Source organism: Phaseolus vulgaris, chromosome 4, assembly GCF_051622355.1.
Source record: "Phaseolus vulgaris cultivar YP4 chromosome 4, ASM5162235v1, whole genome shotgun sequence".
NCBI lineage: Eukaryota > Viridiplantae > Streptophyta > Magnoliopsida > Fabales > Fabaceae > Phaseolus > Phaseolus vulgaris.
This window is the reverse complement of record NC_143501.1, coordinates 32,716,643-32,730,261: the sequence shown is the minus strand read 5'-3', so window position 1 is coordinate 32,730,261 and position 13,619 is coordinate 32,716,643. Positions and strand designations below refer to the sequence as shown.

General features: G+C 41.1%; 1 pseudogene; it reads left to right on the top strand.

The window, feature by feature from the left end:
- The first annotated feature begins 7,107 nt into the window (after positions 1-7,107).
- Positions 7,108-12,348, top strand: LOC150028011 (uncharacterized; annotated as a pseudogene).
- Positions 12,349-13,619: the final 1,271 nt, after the last annotated feature.

Sequence of the window (13,619 nt, the reverse complement as noted above, 5' to 3'; positions counted from 1 at the left end):
GAGGGAGAACGTGCCACCAAGGCACGAATTCATGTTAGAATTGAAGGACCTGATCGCCATCCCCAACATAGCGGAGAAGCTGAAGGTGCCCCTGAAGACTGACAAGAGGCTCGGGCCCAACAAGAACGCCTGGTGTGAGTTCCACCAAGCATTCGGCCATCCCATATGCAACTGTTTGGCACTCGGACACCAACTAAATGAGTTGGTTAAGAACGGTTTCCATAGGGATTACTTGCAAGGAAAGCAGGGGACTGAGGACGTGGCAGTGACAGGGGGTAGCCCGGGGCACGAAGTCCCTGTGCATGGTGAGATCCACACCATCGGGGGAGGTTTCTTGGGAGGAGATTGCACCGCTTCCCAATGAAAGAGGTACGCACGGGCGGTGATGTCGGTAGAAGCACAAAGGGCCGACGATGCTTTCGATGTCGACCATGTCTTCACCAAGGCCGACCTCCAAGACGTTGTTCCCCATGACAACGACCCGGTGGTCATCTCAGTGGTAATCGCGAGAAGAAAGGTGCACCGTGTACTAGTGGATCAAGGAAGCTCGACAGACGTAATGTTCTGGACGACTTTCAACAAGCTGCAATTGTTTCCCAACATGCTAAGGCCCTATACAGGATGCTTGTACGGTTTCGCGGGAGACCAGGTGGAGGCGTGTGGGAGTTTAGAGCTGAGGACCACCTTCACGGATGGTACCGCGTCTTGTACGGAAAACATTAGGTATCTCGTCGTCAATGCCTCCTCTGCTTATAACATGTTGTTGGGTAGACCTACACTGAATAGGTTGGAGGCGGTACCGTCGACGAGGCACATGAAGATGAAGCTTCCTAACTTGGCAGGAAAGGTGATTACCATCAAGTCAGACCAGAAGGAGGTCAAGAGATGTTATGAGAACAACCTTAAAACGAAGAGAGGGGTATGCATGGTCACTACACGACCACCGCACACAGAGGAGGTCGCCCAACCCGAGGTCAATTGCACCGAAACCGCCTGGACCAAAGCAGAGATTGCTCGCGAAAGGATAGCCCGGGAGAGCAGACCTGATCCATTTGGCGATCCAGGGGAAAGAGAGGAAAGGTCTCCAAACTTAGCAACACCCTCGACTAAACGACGCAGGATCTGAATGCCAAGGTCTGACCTATCCACCAGAGGGTGAAGGAACGACACCTAATTGGCTTAGAAGTTCTGTTCGTAAAGATGGTCGAGTACAGGCTGAAACCGGACCCCGAGAAGTGTGTGTTCGGAATAGAAGCAGGGAAGTTTTTGGGTTTCTTGCTCACTAAGCGTGGTATGAAAACAAACCCAGAAAGGCGCGCACTGACGAGGCGCATGTGTGTCTTGTCTGGATTTGCACCAGTTGGAGGAGGGGGCGGCCTCCCTTACCAAGAGGGTAAAGAGGTGTTCATCAAGTTGAAGGAGTACTTAGTCAGCTCTCCAGTCTTGTGCAAACCACAGCTAAGCACGCCATTTAGTTTGTATCTAGCGGTGATCGATCAGGCGATCAGTTCAGTCCTTGTTCAAGAACAAGACCAGTTTCAAAAACTCATGTGCTTAGTGGGAAGAGTATGGCAAGGACTTGAGGAAAGATACTAGGTACCGGAGAAGGCGGTCCTGGTGGTCTCATGTCAGCCCTCCCCCATATGGACTGATTCTTTCAGAGTAACAGAGGTCCTTGGGAACAAAGCATGCAGACTTAAGACGCTGAAACGAGGCTCGATTCCTCGCACATGGAATGCGACCGACTTCAAGTTTTATTTCAGTTAAGCAGTAACGTTGTACATTGTATTAGGGGACGCTTTTTTTCCCTTATAAGGGTTTTTTAATGAGGTCACCCAATAAATTTCGATTGAAATATTTTCTCGAGTTGTGTACAATTCAGTCAAGGACTTGTTTTCCTTGCGTTAGAGGTCTCGTGAGCGGAGAGGTAAGTTCGTAGAGAACACCCCCCCTTTCGAGTGAAAACGCCAAGGTTGAACGAAATAGCTCACCAGATAAATCCTCCTCGCCCTTGAGCGAAGCCGAGGTCAGTCAAGGACTTGTTTTCCTTGCGTTAGAGGTCTCGTGAGCGAAGAGGTAGGTTCGTAGAGAACACCTCCCCTTTTGAGTGAAAACGCCAAGGTTGAACGAAATAGTTCACCAGTTAAATCCTTGACGCCTTTGAGCGGAGATGAGGTTAGTTAACAACTTGTTCACCTTGCGTTAGAAGTCTTGTGAGCGGGAAAGGTAGGTTCGTAGAGAACACCTCCCTCTCGAGTGAGAACGCCAAGGTTGAACGAAATAGTTCACCAGTTAAATCCTCAGCGCCTTTGAGCGAAGATGAGGTCAGTTACGAACTGTTCACCTTGCGTTAGAGGTCTCTTGAGCGAGAAAGGTAGGTTCGTAGAGAACACCTCCCCTTCGAGTGAGAACGCCAAGAATGAACAAGCATGGTTCACTAGAGAAATCCTCCCTCGCCTTTGAGCGAGGACGAGGTCAGATACGAGCCTTTCCCTTGCGTTGGAAGATCTCGAATGCGAAAGAGGTAGGTTCGTAGAGGACACCTTCCCTTCAAGTGAGAATGTTAAGTTTGGGAGAAATGGTTCATCGGTGAAATCCTCTTTTAAGAGGTCAGTCGCAGGCTTCTCCTTGGGTTAGAAGTCTCGAGGAGGAAAGAGCAGGTTCGCAGAGAACACTGTTTCCTCGAGTGAGAACACCGTTTCCTCTCAAATAAAGGGCACTCAGTTGGTTTACTCAACATCAATTTGATTCAGTGGATAACTTCAAAACTTTGTCAGCCAAATTTAGTACTCAATTTGCAACTAGTCGACTGCACCACATATCATCTCTAACTCTTCTCAATGTCAGACAAGAGAAAGGAGAACCCTTACGAGCATTCATGAAAAAATTTAACAAATTGTCTCTGAGCATCAGAAACCTCATGCAAGAGATAGCCATGCATCATTTGATTTCAACTCTCTGACCCAGACAGTTCACTGGTAGTCTATTAAAAAAACCAGCAAAAAAATTAGATGAATTGAGAAATCAGGCAACTAAATTCGTTTAAATTGAGGAACTACATGATTATCACAAGAATGCTCAAGGAGAAAATGGATGAGACAAAGGAAAGGAGAAAGACTGAGGTAGTGACATATACTCGGTCGATCTGATAAATTCAGAGATAACCGAGGTCCTCAATTTCATGCTTATACCCCATTAAATGCTAATCTGGGAAAAATTATGGATGAAGCATTGCATGCCGACTTAATCTCGGCATTGAAAAAGTTGCAGAGTCCAAGAGATGCCAACATGTCTAAATAGTGTCGATACCACCGTAATTTTGGCCATAGGACCAAAGAGTGTCAAGCATTGAAGGATAACATTGTAGAACTTGTCCAAGTTGGCCACTTGCGAAAATTTGTTCAAGCGGCGAACAAAAGCTTGTAGCGATCTCCACAAAGAGAAAGGTATCCATTTAGAGATGAACGAAGGAAACCATACTCTTGGCATAGTCGAGAGGAAGAATGATCACGACGCCATGAGCACGACTAACATCCTACAAAATAGCAAAGAAGGAGCGAAAGCCCGAAGCGGGGTGATCGTTCAAGATGGAGCGAAAGTCCCAGGCGTGGGGATCACTTCAAACAAGGCGTTCGTGAAGTCATAAACACAATAACTGGGGATTCGTGCTCGGTGATCGTGGTGGAAAGGAGGAACGATCACGTCATTATAGAGACGACAAACGTTCTTCAAAACAACAAAGGAGTGAAAGTTCGAAGCGTGGCTATTTTTTAGGACAAGGTGTTCATGAGGTAATCAACATGATCGCGGGAGGATTTGCGTGCGGAGAATGTTCAAGTTCAACCTGCAAGAAAATTATAATGGCTATTCAGTCAGTTCATTCAACCACAATCAAAGACCAACCGAGAATCCCTCCAATTCTCTTCACAGATGATGATTTTACTATTATTAATCCAGCTCAAGATGACCCCATGGTCATTATAGTGGAAATTGAAAAAATTGCTATCACCAAGGTTTTGGTAGATCAAGGAAGCTCAGTCGACATTTTATACTGGAAAACTTTCAAAAAAATGAGGATTCCATAATGAGAAATCCAACCGTATGATGACCAGATAGTAGGATTTTCTGGCGAATGAGTGGACACTCGAGGGTATATTGACTTATACACTACATTTGGCGAAGGTAGATATCTCTGCAAGACCATTAAAATCAGGTATCTTCTTGTTAATGCCAATACTTCATATAACATCTTGCTTGGGCGGTCATCCATCAACTACCTTAGAGCAATAGTGTCAACTCCGCATCTCGCGATGAAGTTTCCATATGCTTCAGGTGACATAATCATCGTTCATGTTGATCAAAAGGTAGCTCGAGAGTGTTACGTTGCAAGCCTGAAAGTCAAATCAACCAATCAACTATGTTACAAAGAATCACTGTGTGGACGGTTGAGAGAATGTAGAAGAGAATGTTATCCAAGGTCTAGAAGACCGATCAGAGATCGGTCTCAGGAAACAAGATCTCCCTAAAGAGAACATATGGTCGCATTGGTCGACCTCGACCCCTAACTCAATGACACTCGTATTGAGGTGGGTGAGGATCTCCGTCCGCTACCCCTACATGATGAAGAACATACAACACACTTAGGGGCTTCATTAAAGTCGACCGACGACAAATTAATAAGTCAGACACTAACTGACAATTCTGATTTATTTGCCTAGATGGTTGTTGATATGCCAGGAGAAAGTCCAGATGCTATCACACATCACCTTTTGGTCTACAAAGAAGCAAGACTGATCGCCTAGAAGAAGAGAAAAATGGGTGAAGAGAAGCGCAATGCAGTGGGTAAGGAAGCTGACAAGCTCGTCAAGCCGACTTCATTAAAAAAGCAAACTACATCATTTGATCTCAACTCTCCGACCCGAACAGTTCACTAATAGTCTAATAAAGAAACCAGCAAAAAACATAGATGAATTGAGAAACGAGGCAACTCAATTCATGCAAATTAAGGAACTACATGATTATCACAAGAATGTTCAAGTAGACAATGGAGGAGACAAAGAAAAGGAGAAAGACCGAGGTAGCGACATATACCTAGTCAGTCTGATAAATTCAGAGATAACCGCGATCCTCAGTTTCATGCTTATACCCCATTAAATGTTGATCAATGAAAAATTATGGATGAAGCATTGCATGTCGACTTGATCCTAGCATTGAAAAAGTTGCAGAGTTCAAGAGATGTCGATATGTCTAAATGATGTCAGTACCACTGTTATTTTGGCCATACGACCAAAGAGTGTCAAGCATCGAAGGATAACATTGTAGAACTTGTCCAAGTTGGCCACTTGCGAAAATTTGTTCAAACAACAAACAAAAGATCATACCGATCTCTACAAAGAGAAAGGTATCCATCTAGAGATGAACAAAGGGAACCATACTCTCGGCGTAGTCCAAAGGAATAACGATCACGACGTCATGAGGACGACCGAAGTCCTACAAAACAACAAAGAAGGAGCGAAAGCCCCAAGCGGGGTGATCATTCAAGAAGGAGCGAAAGTCCCAAGTGTGACGATCAGTCCAGACGAGGCATTCGTGAAGTCATAAACACGATCACTAGGGGATTCCTGCTAGGTGGTCATGGTCGAAAGGAGGAACGATCACTTCATTATAAAGAGGACTGACGTTCTTCAAAACAACAAAGGAGTGAAAGTCCCACGCATGGCTATTTTTCAAGACAAGGTGTTTGTGAGGTAATTAACATGATCGTTGGAGATTTGCGTGCAGCGGATGTTCAAGTTCAACCTGTAAGAAACTTTTAAGGGTTATCCAGTCAGTCCATTCAACCACAACAAAGACCGACCGAGAATCCCTCAAATTCTCTTCACATATGATGATTTTACTTCTATTAATCCAGCTTAGGACGACCCCATGGTCACTACAGTGGAAATTGAAAAATTTTCTATCACCAAGGTTTTGGTAGATCAAGGCAGCTCGGTCGATACTACATTCAGCAAAGGTAGATATCTCTGCAAGACCATCACTAGTACAAAATACTTGAATAACGACACCCTTTAAAGACGGTTTAGAAATAACCATCGTGATAAGGGAGGCGGTGGCAATTGCGTAATATTTTTGAATTTTTTGCACACTTTTAACGACGGTTCCCGCCACAACCGTCGTTAAAAGTCGAACTGGCAGGAATCGACGACGGTTCGCCAATAACCGTCGTTAAATGTCAATGAATCCACGACGGTTCTTCTAGAACCGTCGTTAAATGTGCAAATTTTTTTTTTCATTCAGAATGAACATTTTCCCTCTTTCGAATTCACTCTTACGCAAAACAACTCTTTCTTCTCTCTCACAAAACCGCGACCCAGGCCCTACACCACCGCCACTGTTTCCGCCGCTCTCGCCACCGACCGACCGTCTCAGCGCCGACCGCACCGCGACCGCCGCGCCTCCCCGCGCACCGCGACCCCCGCGCCTCCCCGCGCACTGCGACCACACGCCCGCCAGGCTCGCGCCTCCCCGCGCACCGTGACAGCCGCGCCTCCCCGCACACCGCGACCGCCGCGCCTCCCCGCGCACCGCGACCCCCGAGCCTCCCCGCGCACCGCGACACCTGCGCATCGCGACCAGCCGTGTGCGCGCCGCTGCTCCTCCCACCGTGCCTCCGCGCACCCTAACGCAACCGCCTGCACCTGCCGCGCGACGAACGAAGCCCCTGACTGCCGTTCCGCGACGTGCTCCGCCGCCTCGCTAACCGCGACCGCTGCCTTGTGAGCCACGCCACCGTGCTTTCGCCATTGTCTCCTCTGCCGCACCGTTTTAAGGTTAGTATATTTTTATTTATTATTGAATTCTATATTAGATATATTTTGAAAGTGTTTGTTTTGAGTTAGATATTGATTCCATATATTGAACGAACTGATTCTGAGTCCGGAGGTGTTCGACCTTCGGCAGTTTTGATTTAATCTTCAATGATTATATATTGTTTTGACATATTGAACGCATTGGTTCTGAGTCCGGAGGTGTCCGACCTTCGGCAATTTTGATTTATTTTTTAATGAATTGCATTTTGAAAGCACTGGTTCTTAGTTTAGCAGTTCCATGGATCGGAGTTGGATTAATACACCACGGATAAGTGATGCTTACGAAAAAGGGGTTGAAGAATTCTTACAGTTTGCGCAACATAATGCTATTAGTTGTAATAATGGAGTAAAAATAAGGTGTCCTTGTGTCAATTGTTTGAATGGAAGGATATTGAGTGTTTCCGAAATAAGAGAACATCTTTTGTGTGATGGATTTTTGAAAAGTTATACGACATGGACGTGGCATGGTGAATTGTTAGACTTGCCAAGTGTGCGCGGAGCTTCGGAGGAAGTTCATTTCTCAATGGATGATAGATTAGAAGACATGATTCGTGATGTGGGAGCAGAGACTCCTTTGTAATGATGCAGAGACTCCTTTGTATCCTGGTTCAACTAACTTCACACGATTATCAGCAGTGTTAAGGTTGATGAATTTGAAGGCAATGAATGGATGGACCGACAAAAGTTTTACAGAATTGCTTCAATTGCTTAAGGACATGCTTCCAGAAGGAAATACCTTGCCCAATCGAAATTATGAGGCGAAAAAAATACTTTGTCCAATGGGTATGGAGTATAGAAAAATACATTCATGTCCTAACGATTGTATTTTATACAAAAATGAGTATGAAGATTTAAGAAGATGTCCCAGGTGTGGTTTGTCACGCTATAAGGTTAAGGTTCGTCAAAATGATGAAATTGATGAATTGACAAAGGAAGGTCCTCCTGCTAAGGTTGTTTGGTATCTTCCGATAATTCCAAGGCTTAAGCGTTTGTTTGCAAATGCAGATGACGCTAAAAACCTTAGGTGGCATGCAGATAATAGAAAATGTGATGGATTACTTCGTCATCCTGCTGATTCTTTGCAGTGGAAGAATATTGATAAAGAATTTCCTGAATTTGGAAAAGAATCAAGAAACTTAAGACTTGGATTGGCAACTGATGGAATGAATCCCTTTGGAAATTTAAGTAGTAATCATAGTTCATGGCCCGTTTTGTTAGTGATTTACAACTTACCTCCTGCGTTGTGTATGAAGCGCAAATACATGATGTTATCTATGATGATCTCTGGTCCAAAACAACCTGGAAATGACATAGATGTTTATCTTAATCCATTGATTGAAGATTTGAAATTATTGTGGAATGAAGGGGTTGATGTGTTTGACGCGTTTAAAAATGAATCTTTCCGATTGCATGCGATGTTGTTTTGTACTATCAATGACTTCCCTGCATATGGGAACTTGTCAGGTTATAGTGTGAAAGGCCATAGAGCATGTCCAATATGTCAAGACAAGACATCTTATGAGCAGTTGAAACATGGAAGAAAAACCGTGTATCTTGGGCATCGTAGATTTCTAAAGAAATATCATCCGTATCGTCGATTGAAAAAAGCTTTTAACGGATACCAAGAACATGACATTTGTCCCACTCCCTTAAGTGGTGTTGAAATTTATGAAAAAATCAAAAATGTTAATGTGACTTTTGGAAAAATGAAGAAGAAGCAAACGGTGACTGAAATATGGAAGAAGAGATCAATCTTTTTTGATCTTCCGTATTGGTGTAAGTTAGATGTTAGACACTGTCTAGATGTAATGCACGTAGAGAAGAATGTGTGTGACAGTCTAATAGGAACACTTCTGAACATTAAAGGCAAAACAAAGGATGGTGTGAATGCACGTCTGGATTTGATTGAAATGAATATACGAGAGGAATTGGCACCGAGAGAAGTTGGTAAACGTACATACTTGCCTGCAGCGTGTTACACTTTGTCAAAGAAAGAGAAAACAAGTTTTTGTGAATGTCTTAAAGGTGTTAAGGTACCACAAGGCTACTCTTCAAATGTGAAGAGTCTTGTATCTATGAATGATTTGAAACTAATTGGCTTAAAGTCACATGATTGTCACGTTCTAATGCAACAATTATTACCGGTGGCTATTCGTGGAATCTTGCCCAAAAATGTTAGGCATACAATCACTCGACTATGTTCATTTTTCAATTCCATATGTAGTAAAGAGATTGACTCTCAGAAGTTGGATGAACTTGAAGAAGAAATAATTGTTATCTTGTGTCAACTCGAGATGTTTTTTCCTCCATCTTTTTTTGATATTATGGTACACTTGGTTGTTCATCTTGTAAGAGAAATCAGATTGTGTGGGCCAGTTTATATGCGATGGATGTATCCAGTTGAACGATACATGAAGATTTTGAAGGGATATGTGAAGAATCAATGTCGTCCAGAAGCTTCCATTATTGAAAGATACATTTCAGAAGAATCTATTGAGTTTTGTTCTGAGTACATGTCAAAAGCCAAATGTATAGGAGTTCCTGAAAAAGGTTGGCACTCTCGTAGATTCATAAGTAAATCTTCAAGAGGTGTACATGTCATAAGCAAATCTAGAGAAGAGGTTCTGCAAGCACACTTGTATATCTTGAATAACACTGATGAGGTGTTACCATACTTAGATACACACAAAGACATTGTCAAATATAAAAATCCAAGACAATCAGAAAAATGGGTGTTAATTGAGCATAACAAAACTTTCATGTCATGGTTTAAGCAACAAATAATGAATGATCCATCAGCATCTGAAACATTAACATGGCTTGCAAACGGTCTCAAATTTGATGTTTTATGTTGTTCTGGCTATGAAGTAAATGGTTGTTTGTTTTACACAAAGTCTCGAGATGATAGGAGTACAGTGCAAAATAGCGGAGTCACCTTGGAGGCAGAGTCTATGCAGTTTTCAACTGCAAAGGATCAAAATCCTGTTGTGGGATCAATGCCTTATTATGGTGTCATAGTAGAGATTTGGGAAGTTAATTATACCAAGTTTACTGTACCTGTTTTCAAATGCAAGTGGGTTGACAATAAGACTGGTGTCAAAGTTGATGAATCAGGAATGACTTTGGTTGACTTTCGAAAGATAGGTTATCATGACGAACCATTTATAATGGCACATCAAGCTTCCCAAGTTTTCTATATCCAAGATCCTACGTCTGACCACTGGTCTGTTGTGCTACATGGAAAAAAACAACATAATGACCCAGAAGATACAAACAATGACATTTGTGAGATTGAATCACTTACAAGAACGACCATCAATAAAGAGTACGAGGATGTTGCTGATGTTGTACATGCAACTCGAAATGATCATGATGAAGGAATATATATTTGTATGTACATGTGATTCATGTTTAGTTTTACAATATATTTCATTTTCATTATATTTCATATTCTTGATGCTTATTATATTTTTTTGATAACAGGAACATGGCAGATGATAAAGTTTCCCATTCAAAAACTAGTAGAGGACCTACAAGATTGAAGAATATGTTTAAGAAGATTAGTAAAGATGACAAAATACCTTTGTCTATTGATATCCACACTGGTGTGCCCACTGGGCAACATGCAAAGAAATATAGGAGTTATCTCGGAGTACTTTCTCGTGAAAGGATCTCTATCTTAACTCAGTCCTGGGATCACGTGACTGACCACGAGAAAAACATGATTTGGCAAGATATTCTGGTATGTAACTGTTTTTACTTTGCTAAATCTAAAGTTCTTTTATACTTTGTTTTTGTTTATGAACTAATTCTTTCAAACAATGTAGACACATTACAACATCCCGAATGTGGAAACCTTGAAAGCGAAGGTTCTTTCAGATGTGGGTGTCAAGTTTCGTCAGTTTAAATCAAAATTGACAACAGATTATATATATGGGAAAAGGAAAGAAGAAAATCCTTGTGCAAAATATGCATCCATTGATGAAGAAACTTGGCAGCAGTTTGTCATTATTCGACAAACTGAAAAATGGCAGGTTAGTATCACTTTTATATTTGAATATAGTTTATATTAACGTATTACTAAATTTTGAGTGTTATGATAGGAGGTTCGAAACAAAGCAAAAGCAAATCAGGCACATAATGATACCCCACACTTATTGTCTCGTGGTGGTTATAAGTTGCTAGAGCAGAGGATGCTTGAAGAAAAGATTAAAGCACGTTCTACTTCCATTGAGGAAATGAATAGTGTAGATTCTTTAAGACCTCCATCCCCACCACTCCGACATGAGATGTGGAAGGGTGCCCGTATAAACACATTAGGGACATGGAGTTCTAAGTCTACAGAACAAACAGTTGAACGCATTGTAAGTTTGACAATTTCTTTTCAATGTGTTATTTTAAATTCTATGTGTTATTTTAAATTCATTGTGTTGAAGTTTGTCAATTTCTTTTCATTTGTTTTAGGATTCTCTTAATGAGCAATCAACACAGGGGACTTTTAAACCATGTGGTCGCAATGATATTCTTAATGTTGCTCTCGGACGACCTGAACACCCTGGACGTGTTCGTGTAGCTGGATATGGGGTTGGGATTCGGTCATACTTTGGACCTCCATCACACAGCAAGGAACAATTGTCCAATGAACCTAGCCAAGAGTATTTACTACAACTACGTGAGCAGTTAAAGGCTGAGGTAACTCAAGAGCTTAAAGAAAGCTTCATGGAGGAGTTTAGTGCGCGAATGGAAATGGAGTTCAAAAAGCGGTTGGAGGGTTTAGGACACTCACAGCAACCACCTACTATGGTAGAAGATGAACCACCTCCGCCTCCTATTAAGAAAGTCAGCACTAAAGGGAGTTGTTCGGCAGTTGATCTATCAGGGGATGACTTTGGCTCAACTAGTCAATGCGAATTATATGTTGAGTGTAATTCTTTGACCCGATTCGTTGCCTTGGGTAAGTGTTATGAAGGGGTCACAATGTTACACAATGTGCCTCTTCCTTCTAATTTCATGAAGGTCACGGTGGAAAAGGTCCTTTATGGTGTCTTGCAGTTCCTGTGCCGACATCAGAGGTGATAATTGTGGCAGAGGCATTACATACTTTCGTTGCCTGGCCTAGACATCTCGTCAGACCTATAGACTCTATGGTATATATTTGCACTAATATTAATAGAATTATATATCAGATATATTACATTCTAACTAATTTAAGTATTTTTTTTGTTTTGATGAGTAGCAGGAACCTAAGACAAATCTGCCTCTGGGAAAGAAGAAAATAGTCTCCATTGATGATCCTCTGGCGGCATTGGTAGAAGTTGCTACAGCTTTAGATACAACCGTGTTAGAGGTTCCATGGGATGCCAATGTTTTTGGAAGGCATAGTAATCTATCGTTGTACGTTCACATGTCTGATTTGTTGGACCTTGCATCCGGAGATCAAGAGATTAACATAACAGTTCTGCAATTATGGATGATGTAAGTTCAAATTTTAAAATATTTATACTTTTGATTTATTAAATATATTAGTACTAACTTATTGAAATTTAGGTATCTTTCTGGATTATGCTTTGATGAGGGGAAACACAATATATATGGGTTTTTAGACCCTCAAATCACTCAATCAATTGGAAACAAGAAGTCGGAAACACAAACATACATCACCACTGCCTTAAAGAATGGTGGAAAACACATTTATTTTGCTCCATACATCCATGAGTAAGTTCTTATTTAATAAGTTTTAATAAATTATTGAAATAAGAGAAACTAATTAACTGATTTGTTATACAGGCGTCATTGGCAACTATTGATCATATCTGTTGAAGATCATACCGCTGCATGGTTTTGCTCCTTGCATAAAAAACCTCCTGCCTATTTTAAAAACATTATAGATAGGTACGACAGTTTCATTTAACATTTATTATTACTTATATATTATATAATGTTATGTATTTTAACATGAAATCTTGTTATTTTAGTGCTTACTCTGGATATAATATGTTGTGTGGGAGGAGAACTTCAAACGCACAAAAACTCACTTGGATGTACCTTAAGGTATTTAAAGTATATTTGTTTACTTAATTTAATGTGTTTCACTCATTCATTTAATACATTTATTTTCACAAGCAGTCCAACAGGCAACCTCAAAATTATGAGTGCGGTTATTATGTTATGCAGTGGATGTTGACTATTTTGCAAGCTGAAATTAAGAAAGGTTGGGATAAGGTAATACCTCAATACAATAAACACTTTAAAATTTGATATTTATTATTCATGCACTAATTCAAAATATTTCAAATGTCACAGTTGTTCAACGACCAACACCCGCTAGATTTAGAAGCATTGGAGTATGTGAGAACAACATGGTCAAAGTATTTTGTAACCATGTATAACACTCTAGTATAGATAAATCATTACAATGACAAATTTTTTTATATATTACCAAACTTTTTTTGTATAATGTTATATTTTGTTGTATTTAATTTTTATGTTTAAATTATGATTTGAAATGTTTTTATTTTCTGGAATTGAAAACTTTAAACAGGTTATTTGAAATTTAAAATTTTTTTTTTTTAATCACGACATGTAACGACGGTTTTTAAAAAAACCATACTTATAACGACGGTTCCTATGGGAACCGTCTTTAAAAGCGCCTCCCAATTTTTAAATTCAAAAATCGACGGTTGTGGGAACCGTCGTTATAAGTTGGAGTTTTAACGACAGTTATGGGAACCGTCGTGAAAAACCCATACC